The sequence below is a fragment of the Pan troglodytes genome, chromosome 2 (genome assembly GCF_028858775.2).
Source record: "Pan troglodytes isolate AG18354 chromosome 2, NHGRI_mPanTro3-v2.0_pri, whole genome shotgun sequence".
Taxonomy (NCBI): Eukaryota; Metazoa; Chordata; class Mammalia; order Primates; family Hominidae; genus Pan; species Pan troglodytes.
In genome coordinates this window covers 39,763,331-39,776,989 of record NC_086015.1, presented here as the reverse complement: position 1 = coordinate 39,776,989, position 13,659 = coordinate 39,763,331, and the positions used below count along the sequence as shown (strand labels likewise).

Below are 13,659 nucleotides of genomic sequence, written 5' to 3'. Positions count from 1 at the left end.
AGTTGATTCCTGTATATTGTCCCTCTATTCTGCAACAATGTTAAATTAACTAATTAGTTCTACCAGTTGTTTTGTGAATTGCTTTGAATTTTTATGTAAAACACATGAAATCTGAAAATACAGTTTTACTTCTTTAAAAAATTTTCACAGAAATCAGAATCAAGTGTAAAATAATGAGTTTTGAATAAATATAATACCAAACAAATAAGAAATTGCGATACTCTATGATTACAATACATGTTTAAATCTACAACATGCATATATACATAGGCTCAAAGGCAGAAAGAGAAGAGTCAAAACTAAAAATTCATATTTGTGTTAGCATAAAGTTTTGAGGTCTTTTTAAAAAGCCTTCTTTATCCACTGCATTGTTTTCACAATTTATAAAATATTCTACATATAAAAGAAAACATAACAAACATAACAAAAACCACCACTTGGATTATCTTCTCTTTCTCCTAATTCTTGCTACAATTTTCAGCTAGGCTGGAGCTTTTTTCTCGGATTTATTTTTTTGTCATTGGATTGTTCTCTTTGACTCATCTCAATTCCACAGGCCCAGGTCAGCAAAAGCTGAGCCTTTTCTAGCAGGTAGACCTAGTAGGTCTTAACTTGGGAAAATTGAATTATTCATCAAGATTCATTGAAGGGGTCTGGGTGTGGTGGCTCACTCCTGTAACCCCAACATTCTGGCAGACCAAGGCAGAAGGATCAATTGAACTCAGGAGTTTGAGACCAGCCTGGGCAACATAACAAGACCGTATCTTTACAATTTTTTTTTTTTTTAATTAGCCAGATGTGGTGGCGGGTGCTTGTAATCCCAGCTACTCAGGCTAAGGTAGGAGGCTTATTTGAGCTCGGCAGTTCAAGGCTGCAGTTCTCATGCCAGTGGACTCTAGCCTGGGTGACAGAGAAAGACCCTGTCTCAAAAAAAAAAAAAAAAAAAAATCACTAAAAGGCACTTCAAACCCTCTGAACTCTGTATCATAATACCACACCACTGGCTACTTAACACTGCCCATGCATAAATGAGTAATGAAAGTGACATTTGTTTATAAGTTGTTTTCCTTAGGAAACAAACATTAATGCAAACCTACTTGGAGCTAGCTTGACAGATTTTACTGCATATTCCTACAATACTCAAAATGTGTGTTCCACTGCAATATCCTGCATTCTGCAAGGTGTGCTTTTGGTTTTAATCTGGACCTTCTTTCTGCCATTTATTTTTTATTCTCAGAACAAATATGACACACAGTGGCTTATAAAGGGTGCAATTGTGCTGGACCTATTACAAAAACAACAACAACAAAACAATCCCCAAAGCAGTAAGAGCATCTGGGAGAATTACAAGTCTCTAGGTACCTTCAAAAAACAGTGTGGGAATCATGATGTCGGCTGACATCTTCCCCATGGTTAAGCATCTTCCTCATGATTAGGGATTGGTGGGAGTCACTGAAGAGCCATCAAAACTATCACTGCCACCAGGAAGGATTGGCTGACAACTGTGAATGGCACCTGAATGAAAGCATGGGGAAGGTCTGTGGTGGTTTCATGGCTTTGGACAGGAGCATAAATGTGAAGGCTACTGCACGTTGGTAACATACTCTCCCAAAGAACGTATGTGCAAATATGCCTCAGCCATGGAATCATACTATAACTACTGAACCAACTACTGAGCCCACTTATAAGACTGTCACTCACATAAGCTCTAAACAGAGTGCCTAAGTTACAGTGTTTCTTTTAGAATTATACTAATTCGATGAGTTTCAGACAGTATTGTAGCCTTCCTAGGTATTGTAGCCTTCCTAGGTTACAGTGATTGTTGCTGTGGAACCATTACATTTATGTGCCACTCATTTGGACAGAAGCGCTCTTGGTATTTCAGAGCTGGAGGGGGTGATTAAAACTGTGATCTTATGCTGTTGGTCTGGGGAATAGACAAACTAGGAGGTAATGAGTAAAATGAGCCCATGCTGATTGGTTTTGCTGAATTTGCATTTGTGTCCCTGTAGTAAGCAGTCATGTCTAAAGACAGTAGAATGAAGAAAGAGTTTTAAAAAGCAGCGTCTTTCAGGGGTACTTACTTCTGAGATAGTGTCTTATAAGTTCAGCAATTTGCAAACTGCTTTCTATTCAAAATTGGAATACCATTAAAGTTTTTAAGCAAATGTGTAGTTCTTGGAAATGAAAAATTTAAACACCATCCAAAAGCCTTGCAGTTTTCCCATGGGTACCACCGCATCTCTGAATTTGGAAAGCAAGATAAAAATAACACTACTTAAGATGCTCTTCACTCTTTTGTCACAACTAATTGCTACGTGAAGTCACAAATCCTGAGGGCCAAATTTACATTGGCTCTAGGGATACCACGGTGAACAAGAAATAGCATGGTACTCTTTGTGGTCTTTTACTAGAAAAGGAGAAAATCCCAGAAATTCTTCTTCATTATTTGGCTGTTAGATTGAGACTGTCTCTGGAATAATGAAGTGTCCTATCTCATAATGGAGAGACATGTGCAGAATAGAAAGAAAAAGAACTGATAAAGAGAAAAATGCAGACAACTAAAACATAACATGAGCAGCATCCTGAGTTTGAAGTGCAAATTTTATTTAATATAAAAAGAAAAAAAGAGTATAAAGAGAGTTGCAGAGAACTTGTGTACAGTCAAGAGTTAAAGATAGAAAATACAATGAGAAAACAGACTTAGGTTTGGGAAGGTGGTGGAGACAATGAAAAAGTTTTGTTTGTTTGTTTGTTTTAAATGTGCTTCAGAAGAAAAGTGGGACTGAAAAACAGGGTAGTTCATAGATCTAGGTGACAACTGAGAACAGAAATTGCTCTCAAAAAATTAACAAGAAACAAAAGGAGGAGAAAAGTAAAAGGGAGAGTCAAGATTTCATTCAGTTAAATAATCAGGTAAATCACATTATTGGAAAAAGTAGTTTGAAATTTTTAGGGTTATTTTGTTTTTTACTTAGTTTGTCTCCTAGAAAAACTGCAAAGAAATGCTAGAGCTTTCAATAACATATATGTGTATACTTTACTTGCCACCTTTCTTTTCTTGCCATCTTTAATCCAAATCTCCTTTTTCTTTCTGTTTTTGCCAAATGACTGCTTTCTATTTTCTTTTGTATAGTAAAGAAAACAGATAATGCTATAATTTGTCTTACTCTCCATCTTTACAGAAAATTCTAATAATACAAGTAGTGCTTAACCACATAACAAATGTAAATTTAAACACCAAAAATCACATAAAATACAAAGTGCTAAAGCAATTACTGCAAATGCTGAACAAATTCCTTTTACTATAACCTCCTGGGGACAGAGAGAACCTGGCCATCTATACCATTTTTGGGAATGTGTAAGATTTTTAGGTCTAAAAATAGCATGATTCTTATTATTTCTCTTAATAATGTTAATTTTTCTCTTAATCTCAGTGTTATACTTCTCATTCTCATTTTTGTAAATGGAATAATTAGACCAATTAATGAAAGAAACACATGAACATTTCCATAGAAACTTTTTTCAAACTAATATTTTCAGAACAGCATGTTCCACAAGGATTTATCCATGTGACTCCTCCCACTGATGTTAACAGACATCAGACAATTAAGTCCTCGTGTCACTCTTTAATAACTCACCCCTCTGCTTTTGGAAATATAATAATGCAGACACCCAAAGTATAAATCATGTCCTTAGAGCTGTCAAGTGTAACAACTTTTGCATTGCTTCTCTTAGTGTTATTAGTTACACCTATTTCCTCAAATAAAAATTACAAAGAATAGTGGACTCTAAATATTAAAATGTATGTAACTTATTAGGAAAATACATCTTTTTAAGAATCATCAACTCTTAGAGAAGGCAAATTAAGGTATAAAGACAAAAATCCTACTGTTTATAAATTAATGTATCTTATTGGTCATACCAGTATTCCACATTCTTTCTTCAGCTCTGATGCTCCTTCTCCCCATCTCCAGCCAACCCCAAGGAGCAAAAAAAGGTGAAGAATAGCAGAAGCACAAAGAATGAGAAAAGTGATATTTGAAAAAAAAAAAAAAACCTTCTCAATTACATTGACAATTACATTAATCAGTCAAGCTAAAAATATTGAATTCACTGTCAACCCTTACTCAACTGCTTTGGTTAAATAAATTTGTAAATTCCATTAAGGTACATTTTGCCCCATCCCAAATGTGTTTCAGAACAACATTAAAGAGGCAATAACCTTATTTCTTACTTGGAGCTGTTAATACTAACAGCTCGCTATTATATCAGAAACATTACTTCTAAAAGAAGGAACAAAAAAACTAAACATGTTACTATTTATTGAATTTCTATGAAGAACTATCAGAAAAGAAATTGTGGCTTTGGTCTCTTTTCAAATATACATGTTCCACAGATAATCATATCTTCCTGCCAGCCATGCCACTAAGTCCATTCCACTATTATTCATTCAAGAGTAAACTGAAATGATTGAAGGAAAGAGCTGCCAGGAGCAAAGGGTGATAGGGATACATTTTCACAGTCTGGTTATTTTCTGCCATCTGAACAGCTGAAATGAGCTTTCATGGAAGTATTATTATTTTAAATTTGTTGAAATTCCCAAATCACTAGGCATACCAAAATTGAAACATATTATACCTTTGAAAGTTTCCCAAAAGGTCTGAGACATATTCCTTGGGTGTTTGAACTTTGAAACACAAAATGTGTATATTCATATGTTGACATGAATTGATTTGTTAGGCTGTCATTCTATTTGATTTCATAATATTTAACCACAGTTTTGCTCTTATTTATATTTGAATTAGATGGTTGAGAGATTTCTGTTTTAGTCTTTTAAATATTCACACAACAACTTTACCTGAAGCACCATATTTTCCACAAGGGAAAAATAAACCACCAAGAGATCTGGCTAAAATGAATATTCTCTGTCTCTCTCTCTCTCACTTTTACACACACACACACACACACACACACACTTCCTGCCATACCAAAGTGAAAATAGGTACACATGTTATTCATGCATTTATGAGTGTCTGCTATGTTATAGAATCACATTATATTCATATGCTTTCTTAAAATTTGGATTTGTAAACATTAGCATATTAATTCTAAATACTAGCTGTAATTCACAAGATTAGAAATGTTGACTATGAAATATTAGAATTGTGCCTAATACAAATAATGTGAAATAAAATAATGAATTTGGGTAGGTCCCCTCCCTTTGCAACAACTTGTATATGAGCTGGCAATGAATAAAAATGTACTATTTATTACATTGCTTTCAAAACAGTAGACCAGTAGCGCCAGCATCACCTGGGAGTTTGCTAAAAACGTAGAATCTCAAGACACTCCAGAGCTTCTGCATTGAAATGCATTTTAACAAGATCTGGGTTTCCATGCACATTAAAGTTCTAGGAGCCTGGTTATAGTAACCTTCTCATCTCCCATGAGAGGGCTTGGGGATAGCATTTGCAAGATGTTTTTATGAATCTTCAGAGGCTTAGAGTTGATTTGTGTACAGAAGAGCTAGAGGGAATTGAATAACTATAACTGAAGAGTTGAAAGGCATTTTGAATTTTTGTTCCAGAGGGAAACAAAAACTGGCCTATTTTAAAGTTTGTATTTCTGACAGGCTGACCCCCTCCAACTTCACAATTCTTCACCAAAGAACTCTTTAAACATACATAGTTTCCTCAGATGTAGAATACAGGATTGATTCAATGGCATCTAGATCCAAAAGGTCAGAGTGCTGTCTGCAGATTCCTGATTGATACTGTTATCATAGTATCAGTCAGCAAAATAAAACAAACAGGATATACATTCCCTGACCTGGTTTCCTCTTCCCTCACCATTCTTTCCTATGTCTTTTATTTGCATGTATTTTTAGTTCATTGCAACCTGATTTATCTGCATCCATCATTAGCTTCCCCAATTAGCTCAACAAACAAGAGGCCTGTTGCAAAGGCTCATTTCCACCTTCCCTATCTGGGAAGAAAAAGATCATACTCTGACAGTTGGAGAATCTCCAGTTCTTTTCTTATGAGTGGGGATAGGTAATAACATATTTCTAAATTATTGAGATACTGTTTTCTCTTATTTGTGTGCTCTCTTTACAACTTGCAGGTATTAGATGGTTTTGAGCTTACATAGGCAGAGTAGACTCTGACAAGTCAGACTTTGTCAGACTGAATAAGCTTGCTGAGTTTCTGAAATCTGTATCTGTTATTAATTCTGTAGGTGCTAAAGTAGCAGAAGACCCTCTCTGGCTCTGACAAGAGAGACTGCATTGGACCAGAGACTGGCCTTCTAGCCTCACTTTCCTCATTTAGCAAAATTAAGTATTTAAACTCCATTTATATTCATAGTACTCATATCTCATTCTGGCTGTTGAGCAGACTGTAAGGGATAGTCCAAAGTGAGGTTTATCTTAAATATAAGTGAAAAGAGTGAATAAAGACATTCCAAAAAATTCCAAAGACTTCCACTATTGTCTTCCGTGAGAAATTCCAATTCTACTACTGCAACGCAGATTGGAGTATCACTTACTTACTCACGCAGAACAGAGGTACATTAAATCACCATAAGAAAGCCCCATAAAAGCTGCATGGGTTTTGCAATACTATGCATTTTTAGGATTTCTTTTTCATGGCCTCCTTCTGAACTGTAATTTCAAAAGTAAAACATTTTAATGGAAAATGCTCTATGAAACTGCTTTTTACCCAAAATGAATCATTCAGCAGATAGTTGGGAGTAGGGGAGGGTAGAAGAGAAAAGGGATTTTATAAAGCAGAGGTGAGACACATCCCTACAGTTTCAGAATCCATACCAAATGATTTGCTGCAGTTATAACTTAATTTAACTTAAGGTTCCCTCATGCTCTTTTTTACCCTCTTTACTCTGCTATGTAGCTGTCTTGATTTCGTATTGTTCTATCTTCACGGCATTCAAGAATATAGACCCTCCTGGTCTATTAGGAAGGCAGATTGTTGAACTGTCCTTTGTAAACGGTCAACTTCATCACTCTTCTACCTGAACCTAAAGTAGTATTACTGGCATTAAGCAACAGGGCTGAAAGCCTGGCAAGTGAGAGATGCGGGCAGAAGCTTATAGGAACAGCTCACCCAAAGCCCAATCACTGTTCACAGGACTTTCACCTTCCAGACTATTTTTATGAAATGTTAACTTTTTTTTAGGTGATAAAACATTTCTTATTCAATTGCAAAAGGAACTAAAAGATAGCATGGTCTGAAAAACTAAGTCCCTCCTCTGTCTTTGCATGTCAGGGACACTGGAGGCAACTTTTGCCTTGAAATTCATTCCAGGGCTTTAGAAAGTCTTATGGTGGGGTTGTGAATATCCACCTCTCAGCAACTGATGGAACTGTAAACATAAAAACAGAAAAAATACGGAAGACCTGAACAACAAAATAAACCAACCTGATTTGGCTGATATATATAGACCATCCCACCCAACAACCACAGAATACCCAGTGTTTTCAAGTGCTTATGGGACATTCACCTAAATAGGCTATTTCCTAGGTCGTAAAACCACCTCAAAAATTTTATAAGAACTGAGATCATACAGAATATGTTATTTAACTATCACAGAATCAATCAAGAATCAATAACAGGAAGACAAAAGGAAAATCTCTAAACACTGGGGCATTAAGCAACACACCTCTAAATAATCCACGGGCCGAAGATAAGGTTTCAGAGAAAATTTAAAAATATATACAAATGAATGAAAATGAAAATACAGCATATCAAAATCTGTGGGACACAGCTAAAGCAAGACTGAAAGGGAAATTTATAGCATTAAATATTTACATTAAAAAAGAGAAAAAAATCTCAAATTAAAAATCTAACTTTTTATCTCAAGAAACCACCAAAAAAAAAAAAAAAAAGCAAAATAAACCTAAAATTAACAGAAGGAAGAAAATAATAAAGTAATAAAGATAAGTCAGTAATCAATGAAATTGAAGCTAAAACAATATAGAAAAATCAATGAAACAGAGCGAGTTCTTGGAAAAGGTCAATAAAATTGATAAATCTAGCAAGGCTGACAAAAATAAAAAGAGAGAAGTTAAAAATCATCTATACCAGGAATGAAACAGGATATCACAACATATCCTGAAGCTACAAAAAGATAGTAAAGAAATAAAACTATCAATTTTATACTCTTAAATTCAGCCACTTAGAAGAAATGGGCCAAGACCTTAATGATCACAAACTACCCAAACTAAGCAAAGATTAAATATATAATCTGAATACTATAATCATAAAAAATTAACTCACAATTTAAAATCTCCAGAAATTATCTTAAAATACAAAGTTAAAAACATGTTTCTGAAAATCTCTAGGGTCAAATGGATTTATTAGAGAATTCTAACAAACATTTAAAGAAGATTTAGTACCAATTTTACACAATCTCTTTCCAAAAATAGAAAGGGAAGGAACACCTTCCCATTCATTTTATGAGGCTAGTGTTACTCTGACACTAAACCAAACTTCTTCCCCCAATTCCCATTTAAAAACACACATAGAACACACATAGGACTTTATAAGTTCCTTTTTTTTTTTTTTTTTTTTTTTTGCTTTTAGGAATGACCAAGATTTTGGAGAGCCGAGAATGAAGCTAAGTATATTTCTTCTTAAGTCAAACTTCATAGGAAATTTGGTGTTGGAAACCATTTAAAAGGAACTCTTTTTTGTTTTCTTTTCCTTTCTAGTGTGTGATTTGAATGTAAATGTCTCAGCTGCTTTCTGCCATTTGTTGTTATTGATCATCTCTACAAAGTGATACGGAACCCCAAGCTCAGTAGGGAGGCAGAAGACCAAGGCTCTTATATTTTCTGCTTTTAGGTCAACCTGTGTATTTGAACAATTAACTAAATATTACCTGCCTCTATAACATGGGCATGCTGGTTTATTTCTCACATGCCAGTTTTTATGCAATCATCCATGTTAGCATATAAAGGCAAAACTAGTAACCGTGTTTAAGTTGTTCCAATAAAATGCTTAACACATGGGCTTAAAACCAGTCATGTCTGGATGCTTTTCCCTACACAGTTAACCTTGAGACCCAGGATAATTTATTTCACCTCCCTGAGCAATAGTTTCACCTATCTGTAAAGAAGGAACACTATATTTCCCTTGCAAACTTGTGGTAGTGATTAAACTAGCCCACTAGAGATCCCGAATCAATGTGAGATGTGATAATTGCTAATATTTTTGTGGCCTTAAATATGTTTCTCAACAAGAACAAAACCATAGCAACACAGGTACTAACTAAAAAAATGGCATGAGAGCTAACTACTAAAATAAACTTAAAACATTAAGGAATGAAATGTTTGTTCATCAACACTTCATTTCAATATCTGAAGGTTGAGAAACTCTGTTTCCAGTTAAGATATTCTCACTTCCAAGTCTTCCAAAGATAGAATGATTTTAAAACTACAGTCTTTTTATAAACAAGCCATAACCTGATAACTGCTTTTCTTTCCTCTTTCTTTCCTTCCTTCCTTTCTTCCTTCCTTCCCTCCCTCCCTCTCTCCCTCTCTCTCTTTCTTCTTTCTTTCCTTTCTTTCTTTCTCTTTCTTTCTTTTCTTTTCTTTCTCTCTCTCCTTTCTCCCTTTGTTTCTTTTCTTTTTCTTTCTTTCTTTCTTTCCTTTTCTTTTTTCTTTTCTCTCTCCTTTCTCCCTTTCTTTCTTTCTTTCTTCCTTCCTTCCTTCCTTCCTTCCTTCTTCCTTTTTTCTTTCTCTCTCTCCTTTCTCTTTCTTTCTTTTCCTTCCTTCCTTCCTTCCTTTCTTCCTTCCTCCCTCCCTCCCTCCCTCTCTCTCTCTTTCTTTCTTTCTTTCTGTCTTTCTTTTTCTTTCTTTCTTTCCTCCTTCTTTCTTTTTCTTTTTTGACAGGGCCTCGCTCTGTCACCTAGGCTGGAATGCAATGGCATGATCATGGCTCACTGCAGTCTCAACCTCCCAGGCTCAAGCAATCCTCTCACCTCAGGACTTAAAACTCTACACAATGAATTTTTATAAAGTGAACTGGACACTATACTATTGATTAAATAGGAAATCTGAGTTCCCCTGAGGCAGAGTAGGGAGACATAAGTTCTTTATCCTGGTGATTTTGTACTCCTCCAAGTTGCTGGGACTACTGGCAAGTACCACCATGCCTGGCTAATGGGGCCGTGCACCTATCCTGATAACTGCTCTTCCACATAGACTTGGGCTATCAATAATTCCCTCAGAAAGAAAACCATCTCCTCACTATTGGAGGTACCTGATAATGCCAGATTGGCAATAAACAAATTCTTCTGTTGGAGATATTTGTAAATTGAAGGTTTTTATTTTTCTCACAAATGTAGCTACAAATTCCAAATATCATTTTGCAACTCCACCATTTGATTTCTCTAAACTTTCTCGACATTAGTGTTCTTTTTTTTTTTTTTTTTTTAGATGGAGTCTTGCTCTGTTGCCCAGGCTGGATTTGGAGTGCAATGGTGCAATCTTGACTCACTGCCACCTCCGCCTCCCAGGTTCAAGCGATTCTCCTGCCTCAGCCTCCCCAAGTAGCTGGGATTACAGGCACCCGCCACCATGCCCATCTAATTTATATATATTTTTTAGTAGAGACGGGGTTTCACCCTGTTGGTCAGGCTGGTCTCGAGCTCCTGACCTCAGGTGATCCACCCGCCTCCACCTCCCAAAGTGCTGGGATTATAGGTGTGAGCCACCACACCTGGCCCCAACATTAGTGTTCTTTATTTATAATTACCACCAACATAGGCTTCCTCTTCCACATGTTTAGGACCTTTTACCATGTGCTGATCGGATGAAGAGTACAAAATCACCAGGATAAAGAACTTATGTCACCCTACTGTGCCACGGGAGAACTCAGGTGTCCTATTTAATCAACAGTATAGTGTCCAGTTCACTTTACAAAAATTCACTGTGTAGAGTTTTAAGTCTTAGGAAAGATATAGTAACTGACAGAGATTTCAATTCTGGCAAGAATGTAGGAGAAGGAAGAGAGGCTTTTTACTGCAATTAAATAAAGATTAAGAACAGCGCCAAGAAGCAAATTCAGATTAAAATCTCATTTGACTTTAACTGACATAATTCTGTCTCACTCTAATTTTAACCACGTGATAGCTGAGGATGTTATGACATAATCTGGTGCCATTATCAGATGAAGATGGAAGAGGGTCAGATCCCAAGACACACAGCTGCAGGAGGCAGGAGGAAGAACAAGTTAAAACATGACTGTGGGAGGGTGACATGCTGATAGTAGCCCATAGTTTGACTTAAAGATGGAGAAGTCTTATTTTCTAGTTCCTCCAGAAAATATAACTTATACAGTTATCTGAAGAGGCTCTTTCCTCTATGAGATAGTCCATCCACATAGAGTTGCTCTCACAAATGACTGCCATGTCCATTTGGAAAGTTTCTGTTAGTCTCCCTAGGCTCAACAAAAGGACTCCCAGCTGTAGGACCCAGAGCCTCTGTGCACTCTCAAAGAGCCACTGTGTGGTCTGGTTACTTGGATTTTATTAGCAGAAGTGATTCTCTGTAAGGTCAGGGAACACCATCTGCTTTCCCAAATACTAGGTACATTCATACATTCATCACTGTGGTGGAAACTGTGTTGGGATTTTAGGCCAGGTATCCAGTGTGGTGGTCACAAAAACTAAGAGCCCAAAGGTCTCAGTGTGCATGTGTATACTAATGCCATCATTTCTGGGGACAATATTGGTTATGATCATTTCACTTTTCTCACTTCCTCACCCTGTACAGGCCACATTAACTGGCACTCACTTCCTTGACACCCTAGGCACTGCCTTGCTTCTATATTGAGCTTGATGCTGCTCTAGAGTGCACTCTTCTCATTACGGTGTCATTATCTCACCTTGGGGGTGTCATTTTTGCGGTGATGTGGGAGAATGTGGCAAACCAAAGCTACCAGGTTGCCATGGAATGTAGTTGGAGCCAGTGAGGTCTCTAACTGAATGGGGGAGGGTGTTTCCACATCCCTAAATTCTCCCATTGTGTTTTATTAAAGAGTAAAAAATGCCTCATATATTGTCTCTTGTTTTGACATCCACTAATGAAGTTAGTGAAGAGGAGAAAAAGCAATGGAGAAGTCAGTGGGGGAGGCCTAAACTTTTTTGAAATCTAATTCTGTTGCCCAGTTATCATACTCATCTAACTTTCTCATCCCCTCACATAGATCTAGAGTTTATGGGTTTAGTGGATTGCAGCATGTTTTGTAACTGCGTTTCTTTGTATGATGACACTCTACCACAAGACTGAAATAATCTCTTTAAAAATTGCCACACAATGGCACCAAACCTAATAAAAATCATTATAATTAGATATCTGCATCTTTCTTCTTCTAAAGGCATTAGTAACCAAGTAGAAAACTTGCACATAGCCTCTAAACCAAGATCCTCAAGATTGTAAATTAACCCTTTAATTAACGTTAGCATAAAATAAGATAGTCCAGAATGCAAGCAACACAATTCTACAGCATGTATCTAAACTGATAGCACCATTACCACCAAAATGATAAAGGTAATAACATTTTCCACAAATTACAGAAAATATTGCCAAGTGATTTTTAAAAAATAAATAGTTATTTGAAACCCTTTAGTGTTCTCAAAACACTGTAAAAGTCTAAAGTCAATTCAGAGGTCAAATATATTCTTCCCCAAACTAATACAGTGCTGAAACAAGACAAAATCTGGCTGGAAGATATAGGTTTCTCTAATTCTTCTCCCACAGACTTTAAATAGGCCATGAGATAAAGCAAAGAACATGTAACCATCCACAATACGGGGGAATTTAATTCTTTCTCCAATCTGACAGGATGCTAGCAGTGTCAGCATTGGTATTCTTAGGATGTCTGTGATTGGTGCTAATCCTTGGCAAGAACTGCACTTTTCTCATAGGTTATAAAAATGGTACATATTGTGTATATATTACATACATGTATCTGTATACATTCCATATGCATAACATAGATTCAGTGCAGAAATCAGATCACGGAGCAGGCATCTATGAGTAGCAGCAAGGAGCACGTGCTCTTTACATGACCTACTTACAGAAGGCAGAGTCTCCCCGTCAGGCAGTCTTCAGCATGACAATTAGCAGTTTTTCCCGCAGTTTGGTCAGCAGGAATGACACAAACCTCTCCCTAGCACAAGCCACTCAGCCCTGTCGGGTTCGTGCTGCTCTTTGGATAACGGCATTCCATTAGGAGTGTGACACAGTAGGGAAAGAGACCGGTTCACTGTGAGACCTGCTACTCACTCTCGTACAGTGTATCGGCCCCCCTTCCCACTGCACAGTGGCTGCCGGGCTCTGGGCAGGAGGCATGTGGCCATCATGAAAGTGAACCATGGAGTCAGAGTTCCACCGAGACACGCTGCATTGTCAATAGCCTTCTTCTAAAGGCAGTATCTTTTAGCACGATATTGAAACAACCTAATTTGGTTCCTTAGCCTTAAGAACAGAGGAAGCACTCTCTTCAAATTGAAAAGAAAAAAAAAAATTAAAAGAAGGTATGAACTAGAAAGGTACGGACGTGGTTGACTTTCTGCTTTAACAGAAGAAGGATCAAAAAATAATTTATGGAGACTGTTTAACATGCATGCCAG

General features: G+C 36.7%; 1 protein-coding gene and 1 non-coding gene across 43 annotated transcripts in view; both read right to left on the bottom strand.

The window, feature by feature from the left end:
• Window positions 1-13,659, bottom strand: part of ARPP21 (cAMP regulated phosphoprotein 21) — a 155,716-nt gene that overhangs the window by 36,434 nt on the left and 105,623 nt on the right. The gene's annotated exons all lie outside the window — the stretch shown is intronic.
• MIR128-2 (microRNA mir-128-2) lies at window positions 13,266-13,348 on the bottom strand. The gene has a single exon (NR_035632.1). It is a non-coding gene; the product is annotated as a microRNA mir-128-2 (primary transcript).